This window comes from Dendrobates tinctorius, unplaced genomic scaffold, assembly GCF_039654945.1.
Source record: "Dendrobates tinctorius isolate UK_male_01 unplaced genomic scaffold, ASM3965494v1 ptg000163l, whole genome shotgun sequence".
In the NCBI taxonomy this organism is placed as follows: Eukaryota; Metazoa; Chordata; class Amphibia; order Anura; family Dendrobatidae; genus Dendrobates; species Dendrobates tinctorius.
Genome location: NW_027361830.1, coordinates 16,157,119 through 16,170,100, shown reverse-complemented (window position 1 = coordinate 16,170,100; position 12,982 = coordinate 16,157,119).

Here is a 12,982-nt window from a genome sequence, read left to right as displayed (position 1 = left end):
CCGCTCTCTACGGGCTGCAGGAATCCAATGACGGAAGGTAGGTATCCTTCCGCACTGTATTCCCTAGTCCCTAGTCTCACTAGTCTCACTAGTCTTCCCTAGTCCCTAGTCTCACTTTATGGTAAAGCTTTTACCATAAAGTGAGACTAGGGATTTTTTTTTTTTAAGTGGCGGAGGAATACAGTGCGTAAGGATACCTACCTTCCGTCATTGGATTCCTGCAGCCCGTAGAGAGCGGCAGCATCAGCTGATGCTGCAGTTCTCTACCCAAGATCGTCGTGGGACACACTCGTGGATTGCTTCGGATCATGGGTGAGTATTTTTGTGGTTTGTTATGTTAATATTTATTCCGTAGACGACAATGGCTTCGGGGAACAATGTGACAAGTATAGGTAAGTATGTTACTCTATGTTATATGTACTGTATGTCTATGTATGTATTGTATGTAGCATGCATGTAGTATGTATGTAGCATGTATGTAGTATGTATGTAGTATATATGTGGTATGTATGTAGCATGTAGTATGTATGCAGCATGCATGTAGTATGTATGTAGTATGTATGTAGTATGTATGTAGCATGTAGCATGTATGTAGCATGCATGTAGTATATATGTGGTATGTATGTATGTAGCATGTAGTATGTATGTAGCATGCATGTAGTATGTATGTAGTATGTATGTAGCATGCATGTAGTATGTATGTAGCATGCATGTAGTATGTATGTAGCATGCATGTAGTATATATGTAGTATGTATGTAGCATGTAGTATGTATGTAGCATGCATGTAGTATGTAGTATATATGTGGTATGTATGTAGCATGTAGTATGTATGTAGCATGCATGTAGTATGTATGTAGTATATATGTGGTATGTATGTAGCATGTAGTATGTATGTAGCATGCATGTAGTATGTATGTAGCATGTAGCATGTATGTAGCATGCATGTAGTATATATGTGGTATGTATGTAGCATGTAGCATGTATGTAGCATGCATGTAGTATATATGTGGTATGTATGTAGCATGTAGTATGTATGTAGCATGCATGTAGTATGTATGTAGTATGTATGTAGCATGCATGTAGTATGTATGTAGCATGCATGTAGTATATATGTAGTATGTATGTAGCATGTAGTATGTATGTAGCATGCATGTAGTATGTATGTAGTATATATGTGGTATGCATGTAGCATGTAGTATGTATGTAGCATGCATGTAGTATGTATGTAGTATATATGTGGTATGTATGCAGCATGTAGTATGTATGTAGCATGCATGTAGTATGTATGTAGCATGTAGCATGCATGTAGTATATATGTAGTATGTATGTAGCATGCATGTAGTATGTATGTAGTATGTATGTGGTATGTATGTAGCATGTAGTATGTATGTAGTATGTATGTAGCATGTAGTATGTATGTAGCATGTATGTAGCATGTAGTATGTATGTAGCATGCATGTAGCATGTAGTATGTATGTAGCATGCATGTAGTATATATGTAGTATGTATGTAGCATGTAGTATGTATGTAGCATGCATGTAAGGCTGGTTTCACATTAGCGCTTTTGTGCGCAGCGCATCGTGCGCACCCGTGCGCATGCGCACTGCGCACCTATACTTAACATGACGTGCGCATGGTTTTGCGCATACTTGCGCTTTCGTGCGCATGCGTTTTTTTGTCTTTTGCGCCAGGCGCGCCAGACGCAACATGTTGCATTTTTGGTTCCGCCCTGTCTCGTTAAAAAAACGCATGTGCACGCTTGCGCACGGAATGCGCAAAAACTCCACATTGGAGCCTATGGGAGCGCATACGTGCGCATGGTCTTGCGCACGCTTGCGTTTTTATGCACATGCGTTTTTAAGATAAACACGACTGAAATGTGGTCTAGACAGTAAAAAAAAAAAATTAAACCAAGGTGATAAAATGGTGTGGGCACTGGGATTCCACAATACTTTAAGGATTGCTCACGAGTGGACACACAGCACAAGCTGCACCAATGTAAGTATGAAAAACCTAATGTCTGGCTGAAATTTCAATACATTTCTATAGTACTTATGTCTCTTTTTTTTTTTATTGCAGCATGTCTTCATCTGGTGAGGAATATGTCCCCGGGACAGGGCAAGAGGCAGAAGAAGTGAGTACCATGCTTCCGTATGGATTGGAAAAAATAAACACATGTGGTTAATTTTTTTGGTTTAATTTTCAGACCTCATCCTCCATCACGCCACCACCACCGGAGGAACGGCAGGAGCAGCAAGGCCAAGTGCGGGCGGGAAGACGTGATGTAAGTACAGACGGACTGTTTTTTTTTTTTTACTTATTTTCTAGGCTGGTTTATTTATTTTATTTTTTTTTTGGTATTTTTTAAAGTTTTTTTTTTAAATTTTCATGGTTGTTTTTTTCGATGTTTGTTGCTTTTTTTTGCATTTATTTTCATTTAAAACAAAAAAATTTTTCATGGCTTGTGTATCAATATCTAAAGCTCAAAGTGTGTATGTGTGTATGTGTATATGTGTGTGTGTGTGTGTGTGTGTGTTTGTTTGTTTGGGTATATGGGCACGGGACTATGGGATGGCGGATATGTATGATGGTATATGGGCACGGGACTATGGGATGGAGGATATATATGATGGGTATATGGGCATGGGACTATGGGATGGAGGATATGTATGATGGTATATGGGCACGGGACTATGGGATGGAGGATATGTATGACGGGTATATGGGCACAGGACTATGGGATGGCGAATATATATGATGGGTATATGGGCACAGGACTATGGGATGGCGAATATGTATGATGGGTATATGGGCACAGGACTATGGGATGGCGAATATGTATGATGGGTATATGGGCACAGGACTATGGGATGGAGGATATGTATGATGGTATATGGGCACGGGACTATGGGATGGAGGATAATTATAATTTTCTATAACTAACCACAGTTAGTTACTATGCCCGGGCAGCGCCGGGCTCTTCAGCTAGTTTTCGAGATTTTTTATTTTAAAATCTTTCAAAGATTAATGTTTGTCTTTCTTTTCTAGGCTCCACAGCGGGAGGAGGACCTCGCCCTGGACAACGACGAGCTCATCCGTCTAGTCCAGGAGCGAGTCCCGTTGTGGGACACCCGTCACCAACTGCACTCGGACAACGTGGTGATCCGGCGGCTCTGGAACGAGGTGGCCGCATCGCTGATGGATGGCTGGGACAACGCCTCTCCCCGGGTCCGCAAGGATTTTCGTAAGTATTTAAATGCAGTGTGATGCAGCAGTGATCTTGGCCGGGATCACCCAACTGTGTCTGATGCTATTAACTCCATGGAGTTTCTATCATCACACACAGTTGGATGATCACAGCCTCCAGTGCATAGTCTTACTTTTTTTCTTTTTTTCTTTTTTCCACCACAGTGAACAAAGTCAGAACCCGTTGGCGCTCGATGAAGGACCGCTTCAACAGGGATATCCGTCAGGAGAATCAGGTTCGCAATGGTGCTGCGGCAAGGACCGGCACGAAGTACAGATACCATCGTGCCTTGGCATTTTTAAGACCGGTCCTTGCCTCCCGAACGTAAGTATTTTCTAGTTGTATTGTGTTTTATTCTGTGCTTTTCTATTCCACAGGATTTGGCGATTGTTAATTTATGGTAGTAATTTCTTTCTTTTCTTTTCACAGCACCTGGAGCAGCACCCTGCAACCTGGGCCCAAAGCGGTCCTTCATCAAGCTGCCCCGGACCCCTCCCAGCCATCCATCAGCGAGGAAGCACCTTGCAGGTCTGCACCACAGTCATCTGGAGACCAGGAAGCTGGTCGCTCAGGTGTTCCCCTGTCCCAGGTCTCTGCCACTGGTTTTGCGGGCACTTCCCGCCAGCAGCGGCAGAGGACCTCGGACAGGCCTCTCATGCCTGAGTTCGTTGAATTGAGCTCGGTCTTTCAGAGTAGCCTCAAGGCACTCTCCGATAGACTTGAGAGTGGTTTCCTCCTTTTGGACCAACGCTACAAGTCTATCGAGGGTCGCCTTGAGCGCCTGGAAGTCGACCTCGCCAGACCAGCGCATCATTTTTATACCCAAATAGCTCGGGACACGGTGGAACATCTTACCCCTGACCTCCAGTTGACTGTCATGCAGGCCTGCAACAATGCTTTTATGCAGGCTATGCAGCAGAGTAGGATTATGCAGCAGTCAGCGGTGGCATTTCCACCGGTGCCACCCCTGACTCGTTTTACAGCATTACCTACTTCTGCTGCATATCACTGCACAGCCACCACACTTCCAAGCCTCGCCGGACACCAATATACCGCCCCAAGTCCGAGTGCAGCTGGACACTTACCCGCCAACACCATGCCAAGCGCTGCTCCTGCCTGGCCCACCACTGCTGCCGCCACCACCACTGGATGGCCTGTCGTCACCACCCCTGCCTGTAGCGCCGCCACCACCACCACGAGCGGGAAGACCACCCCGGTATGGACCGCCACAGCCACCACGCCTGCATGGACCGCCACCACCACCAGCACCACCACCTCGGAGCAGCATCAGCTGGGGGACCCGCATTCAATATTTACGGCCCCTGCCAGGACATCCACCACCACCAGCATGCCACAGCAGGTACAAGATCCTGGCAGGCGGTCCACAAGCGCCAGGCGGTCCCCCAGCTCCAGCCAGTCCACAGCCTCCAGGCGTTCCAGAGGCTCAAGGCGGTCCAGAGGCTCAAGGCGGTCCAGAGGCTCAAGGCGGTCCCCGGGGTCTAGCCAGTCCTCAGGCTCTAGCGAGGACAGCAGCAAGACGACGGGCCACCGTCATAAAAAAACAAAGAGGAGGACTCTTACCCTCCCTCCTCCCTCACCTCCCACTTCACAACTTTCCTTGCCTCGGCTCCCTTCCCCCACTTCTTTGGTTCCTCCTTCCCCTAGAACCCCTTACTCCACCCAAAGCCGTTCCTCATCCCTCCACACCCCCCAGTTTCCACCAACTAAAAAATAAGTAAAATAAATGTTATATTTTTATTTCAAAATAATGTTTGGTTATTGTGTCTTTCGCCGCCTGCACACACTGTGCCGTACACTATGGTTTGTTTTTCTTTAGTTTATACCGGATGGTCAGCCATCCAACTCTGAAAGGGATACTATATTTCATTTTTTTTTTATATATATATATATATATATATATATATATAAATAAAAAAAAAAAATGATATATAGTATCCCTTTCAGAGTTGGATGGCTGACCATCCGGTATAAAGTAAAGAAAGGGAAACCACCAAAAAAAATAAATAAACTATATATATATATATATATATATATATATATATATATTTATATATATAAATATATAAATAAATAAATATATGTATAAATATATAAATATAAATATATATATGTATAAATATATATATATATATATATAAATATATATATATATATATAAATATATATTTATTTATATATATATATATATATATATATATATTTATATATATATATTTATATAAATATATATATATATTTATATAAATATATATATATATATATTTATATAAATATATATATATATATATTTATATAAATATATATATATATTTATATAAATATATATATATATATATATAAATATAAATATATATATATATATATTTATATATATATATATATATATATAAATATATATATATATAAAAATATATATATAAATATATATATATATATATTTATATATATATAAATATAAATATATATATATATATATAAAAATATATATATATATATATATATATAAATATATATAAATATATATATATATATATATATATAAATATATTACATATATATATATATATATATATATATATATATATATATTTTTTTTTTTTTTTTTTTTTTTTTTATGGTGGTTTCCCTTTCTTCACTTTAACCGGGGCAGGTGAGTAGTGGAGTTTATTAAGACACAGTACACTGGGTACAGGTATAAAAAACCATGTATTTTATTTTTAACAAACAACAAAACTATTAAACCATTTGATCCTGCCATGCTACACGACCAACATCGGATAAAAAGAAGTCCGCAAATTGGTCCCTCATTTGGGCAACTTCGACTGAGGACCGAAGAGGGTGCTGAGTAAAATCTGGCAAAGGGTTGGCAGCAGGCTCATCCATGTCAAAGTTCGGCCGCTCCTTTGCCATAACAAAATTGTGCAGAACCACGCATGCCTTCACCACCTCATCCACTGTTTCCATTTTGAGATTGATGGCGGTGCTGAGAATTCGCCATCTGGACACTAGAATGCCAAAGGCGCACTCTACAGTCCTGCGAGCCCTCGTAAGCCTGTAGTTGAAAATTTTCTTGCGTTGGTCCAAGTCACGGCTGGAGTACGGCTTCAGCAGGTTTGGGCACATCTGAAATGCCTCATCCCCAACCACTACAAATGGCAGTGGTGGAGTTTGGGTTTGGGGAAGAGGCCGTGCCAGTGGAAAATTGAAATGGTTGCCGTACAACCTCCAGCCCATATCAGAGTTCTTAAAAGTCTGTGAATCGTTGCCCCGTCCGAATGCCCCTATGTCCACCGCCACAAACCGGCAGTCTGCATCCGCAATGGCCATTAGGACTGTGGAAAAGTACTTCTTGTAGTTGTAGTACTCGGAGCCACTTCTTGCGGGTTTTGTGATGCGGATGTGCTTCCCGTCCACCGCTCCTAGGCAGTTCGGGAAATTGCAGACAGCCCAGAATTTCTCCGATATTTGAAGCCACTTTTCGGCAGTGGGCAATGGCAGAAACTCCGGACACAGAACATCCCACAGAGCCCTGCAGGTGTCGGCAACAATCCCGGATAAAGTAGAGATTCCCAGCCGGTACTGGAAATGCAGGGATGAAAGACTCTCTCCAGTTGCCAGGAACCTGCCAAACATAAAAAGAAAAAATAATTATATTTCTGTCTTGGGTATTACTAAAAACACTGAAAATAAAAAAGTACATGGCCTAACTATTTTGCATGTTTTTTTAATACAACATAGCAAAAAAACATTTTATAAAGGCTTGGGATTAGTACATGCCAGAAGAAAAACCATTATGCAAAAAAGCAATTTCCCAAAAATAATGTTAAAATTCAATAGCCAAAAAAAAACCTAATTTTTTGGATAAAAAAAAAAAAAAGATTAGTACATGACAGAAGAAAAACCATTATGCAAAAAAGCAATTTCCCAAAAATAATGTTAAAATTCAATAGCCAAAAAAAAACCTAATTTTTTGGACCAAAAAAAAAAAAAAAAAAAAGGAAAAAACCAAAAAAATTATGCAAACATAACAACATACATACCGTAAGGTGACTAGGAGCCTTTCTTCGGGAGGAATGGCACGCCGGAGCTGAGTGTCCCGTCTCCGGCTGTTTCCTTCAACCATACCCAGCAAGTCAAGGAAGCTTTCCTGGGACATCCGTGTATAGTCAGCAAATTTCTCCGGGTTTTCCTGTAGCTCGCTGTACAGCGTGTGATATGCTCCACGGCTTGCCCGGAGTTCGATGATTGGATGCCTCCAAAACCGACGCTGCTGCCGTCTCTGCTGTCTCTCCCTCTCCCTTTCTTGCTGGCAACAAAAGGCATACGCCTGAGACAGCGCGATGTCAAGATCCAGCTTGAAGCGGAAATTATCCAGACGCAGGTCCATCTTGACACCGGAAACAGCAGCAAAATCTGATGAATTCAGCAGTACAGGGTCTATAAAACATTCCAATGACACACGCCCACTGGTGACCCATTGGTGTTCAAGGATTTTTCTATTGTGAAATGTCACACCTAAAAACGCATGCGCATAAAAAACGCAACCGCATGCAAAAAGGCATGTAAAACGCAAGTAACGCTGCGTTATTTTGACGCATCAGCGTGCGCATGACGAAAAAAAAACGCGGGTTTGTTTTGCGTTTTTCTTTGCGTTTTTTATGCGCACGATGCGCTGCGCAAAAAAAGCTAATGTGAAACTAGCCTAATATGTATGTAGTATATATGTGGTATGTATGTAGCATGTAGTATGTATGTAGCATGCATGTAGTATGTATGTAGTATATATGTGGTATGTATGTAGCATGTAGTATGTATGTAGCATGCATGTAGTATGTATGTAGTATATATGTGGTATGTATGTAGCATGTAGTATGTATGTAGTATGTATGTAGCATGCATGTAGCATGTAGTATGTATGTAGCATGCATGTAGTATGTATGTAGTATGTATGTAGTATGTATGTAGCATGTAGTATGTATGTAGCATGCATGTAGTATGTATGTAGCATGCATGTAGTATATATGTAGTATGTATGTAGCATGTAGTATGTATGTAGCATGCATGTAGTATGTATGTAGTATATATGTGGTATGTATGTAGCATGTAGTATGTATGTAGTATATATGTGGTATGTATGTAGCATGTAGTATGTATGTAGCATGCATGTAGTATGTATGTAGTATGTATGTAGCATGTAGCATGTATGTAGCATGCATGAAGTATATATGTAGTATATATATACTATGTATGTAGCATGTAGTATGCATGTAGCATGCATGTAGTATGTATGTATGTAGTATTTTTTTTTTTTTTTTTACATTCAACACATTAGCCGGATGATGGGACTACTACTGTCCCATCATTGGCTAATATGTCAATCACTGTCATGGTAGCAGGCATCGCCCGATGGGACTTGTAGTCCCATCGGACGATGCCTGCACAGACCCCCGGACATCAGCACAGCCCCCCGGCAGGCCGGCACAGCCCCCCAGCAGGCCGGTACAGACCCCCACAGGGTGCACAGCCCCCCGGCAGGCCGGCACAGCCCCCCGGCAGGCCGGTACAGACCCCGGGCAGTCCACACAGCCCCCCGGCAGGCCGGCACAGCCCCCCGGCAGACCGGTACAGACCCCCACAGGGTGCACAGACCACCGGCAGGCCGGAACAGCCCCCCGGCAGGCCGGTACAGACCCCGGGCAGTCCACACAGCCCCCCGGCAGGCCGGCACAGCCCCCGGCAGGGCGGCAGAGACCCCCGGAAGGCCCGAAATGACGGCGCATCATGATGCGCACACACCGCGCATCATGATGACGTCATTTCGGCTGTCAATCAACTTTGAACTTCCGATGCCGATGCCCATGTCCGACATTGAAAAAATATCGGATGTCGGTATCGGAATTCCGATACAGCAAGTATCGGCCGATACCCGATACTTGCGGTATCGGAATGCTCAACACTAATCGTCACTAAGCGTGACACTTGGCTGAGTAAAGGAACACCACAAGGGAATTATAGGTGTGGCCATTGTGCTTATTGTAAATTTCATCGTACTGATCGTACACTACACATGGGCGCGGTCACGCATACAGTAACAGATTTGATCACATGCAAGACAGACCATGTAGTCTATGTGATTTTTTGCACATGTCGGTTTTTCTACATAGGTAAAACCATACGTCCGCTATACATTCGTTTTCGTGAGCACTTTAAGTCCATTAGAACGGGAAAAGGAGTCCCACGTTTAATTAACCATGTAAGAGATGCACATGGAAATGACCCTAATGTTCTCTCCTTTGCAGGAATCGAGAAGGTGGTTTTACCGCCGCAGGGAGGGCATTTAAATAAAATCTTATTGAAACGAGAATCCAGGTGGATTATGAATACACAGGCAACAGGTCCGCTGGGTTTTAATGATAGAATAGACATGGCTGTTTTTTTATGAAGGAGTTTATATTTTCCCTCATTTCCCTTGAAGTTGATAGGAGAACTAGGTTACATATGTATACATGCACCTTTTCTGGTTGGTACCTTTCTTCTGGAGTCTTGTATTGCAGCTTTGATGAACTTCCAGATATTTGAGGCAAAGACATCTTTTTGAGTTTGGTGGGTTTTCTTTCCCGTAGCATTTGAATCGTTGAGTGACTTGTTTTTTATTTGTATAGTATACGTGCACATATACATTGTGCATTTTCGGTGCAGCGGTGTTTTTCCGCTATGATTGAGATTTGTCATTGATAGTCCATTATTGTGTTTATCCATAATAAGATACAGCTATGTAGGTATATAGTAGCTTATGAGAATCCTAAAAAAGCAGATATCAAGTTGCACACAATTTACATTTTTCATTTCAGGATAAGAATTTTTTTTTTTTTTTTGAAAAAAATTTTTTTTGAAAAAAATTTTTTGAGAGAATTTTTTGAAATTTTTTTTTTCTCTCTTTCTCTGTGAGTATATTAATAGTTTGATACAATAATAGTGAGACAGTTTGGTCTCTGGATACATATGATTGTAGATATTTTCCATAAGAAAAAAGAAAAAAATAGTAGTTTTTTGACATGAAAATAACAGTAATCTTCAATATATGAATATGCATTGTAATTTATCCCTCGATGTAACCATTTTTCTGCTTGTGCAGTAAGTTGTATTTATACTTTTGTATGTTGTAATGCATCTCAGCATGTTTTTAATTCACTAATGTCACTTAGACAGCAGCTGTGGAGGGAGCACTTCCCCCCACTGTTTGACCCGTTGAAGTGCTCGAGTAGCGCGAAACGGCCGATGTCAGCCTTTCTTGCACTCCTTATGTCACTCTCCCGACTTGACATGTTCATGATATGTCAATAAATCAGTGAAACTTTCATCTCGATGAGATCTATGAAAGAACTAAGCGCATATTGTCACAATTCCCAGTGTGCAAATATGCAGATAAAGAATATAAAACCAAAGTGTTAAATAAAAATATATTTAAAATTAATTCAAAAAATGAAAAACATTCCTCAAAATAAGATTTATATAAAAATATCGCATATTTCATTTAAACCTTTTGGATTAATAGTATCAAGTCGATAAATCCAATATATTTCTTTTCTACTAAGTTGTAGCAATCTATTCGGGGCATTTTCCAGTATATGGTCAATGGGAAAAAATGTTAAGAGAGAAAAGTCATTTTTATGATGTAGGGCACAATGTCTAGAAAGTTCATGTTTCATATAGCCAATCCTCACATTGTGCCTGTAGGAGGTCATCCTTTTTCGAAAACACTGAGTAGTTCGTCCAACATATTGTTTTCCACAAATACATTGTATTAAATATATAATACAACTTGATTCACAAGTGAGATTGGCTCTAACTGTAAAAAGTTCACCCGTTGATGTTGAGTTTAAGAGGGTTTTTTTATGACCGATGCCCCTACAACACAAACATTTCTTTTTCCCACATCTATAAATTCCTGGTAGTGCTGTAGTTTTCTTTTTAGTTATCCCAGAGATTTTTTGTCCTCTCAATCTACTCAGAGCCACAAGGTTTCTAATGTTGGGTGGTCTCCTAAAAGTAACACCTGGGGTTTTTGGTAAAATGGTTTTTAAGATGGGGTCATTTAAAAGAATGTGCCAATTATCCTTTAAAATTTCACGCATTTCCTTATGGTATATATTGATAAAATAATGAAAGTACATGTGACTAATTTACCCAGTTACCTGAGGGATTCATCTCATCTTATAGAATTATTGAATGAATTTACATGGAAAAAATCCTATGCATTTTTTACTTTAGATGTAGCAGCCCTATATTCGAATATTCAACATGAATTGGGATTAACAAGTTTTTATTATTATGTTAGAACTGATGAGCGTTTTTCAGTGGCACAAAAGAGGTTTATTTATGATGGATTGTTATTTATTCTTAAAAACAACTATTTTACTTTTTTAAAAAACACCTATCACCAAGAGAAGGGAATGGCAATGGGGTCAAAAGTGGCGCCAACTTTCGCAAATCTCTTTATGGGGATATTCGAAGAGATTTTTATTTATAAATCACGCTTTTATGATTGTATAAAATTTTTTAAACGTTTTATTGATGATATCTTCATAATATGGGATAGTAGTAAAGGGAATATTGAGGATTTTGTCATAGATCTGAATAATAATGATTGGGGTATGTCTTTTTTTCCATGCCACAATGAGAAAGAAATTAACTTTCTAGATTTTAATATCTATGTTGAAAAACTTCAAATTAATACTAGAACATATTTTAAGAAAGTGGATGCGAATAGTTTCTTGCATTATCACAGTGGCCATTATAACAAATGGCTGGTAAACATACCTGTGAATCAGTTTAAACGAATTAGGAGAAATTGCACTACTGAAGTTGATTTTTTAAATCAAGCTAGAATATTAGAAGAAAGATTTGAGGAACAAAAATATCCTAAGAAACTAATAAAGGAATCCCTGGGTCATGTGCAAAATAATTATGATCAAAAATCACTTTTAGCTAAAAAGATTATGACTAATACTGATGGTTTTAATCTTAATTTTATCACCACTTTTAATAAATACCATAAGGAAATGCGTGAAATTTTAAAGGATAATTGGCACATTCTTTTAAATGACCCCATCTTAAAAACCATTTTACCAAAAACCCCAGGTGTTACTTTTAGGAGACCACCCAACATTAGAAACCTTGTGGCTCCGAGTCGATTGAGAGGACAAAAAATCTCTGGGATAACTAAAAAGAAAACTACAGCACTACCAGGAATTTATAGATGTGGGAAAAAGAAATGTTTGTGTTGTAGGGGCATTGGTCATATAAAAACCCTCTTTAACTCAACATCAACGGGTGAAATTTTTACAGTTAGAGCCAATCTCACTTGTGAATCAAGTTTTATTATATATTTAATACAATGTATTTGTGGAAAACAATATGTGGGACGAACTACTCAGTGTTTTCGAAAAAGGATGAACTCCCACAGGCACAATGTGAGGATTGGCTATATGAAACATGGACTTTCTAGACATTGTGCCCTACATCAAAAAAATGACTTTTCTCTCTTAACATTTTTTTCCATTGACCATATACCGGAAAATGCCCCGAATAGATTGCTACAACTTAGTAGAAAAGAAATATATTGGATTTATCGACTTGATACTATTAATCCAAAAGGTTTACATGAAATATGCGATATTTTTATATAAATCTTATTTTGAGGAATGTTTTTC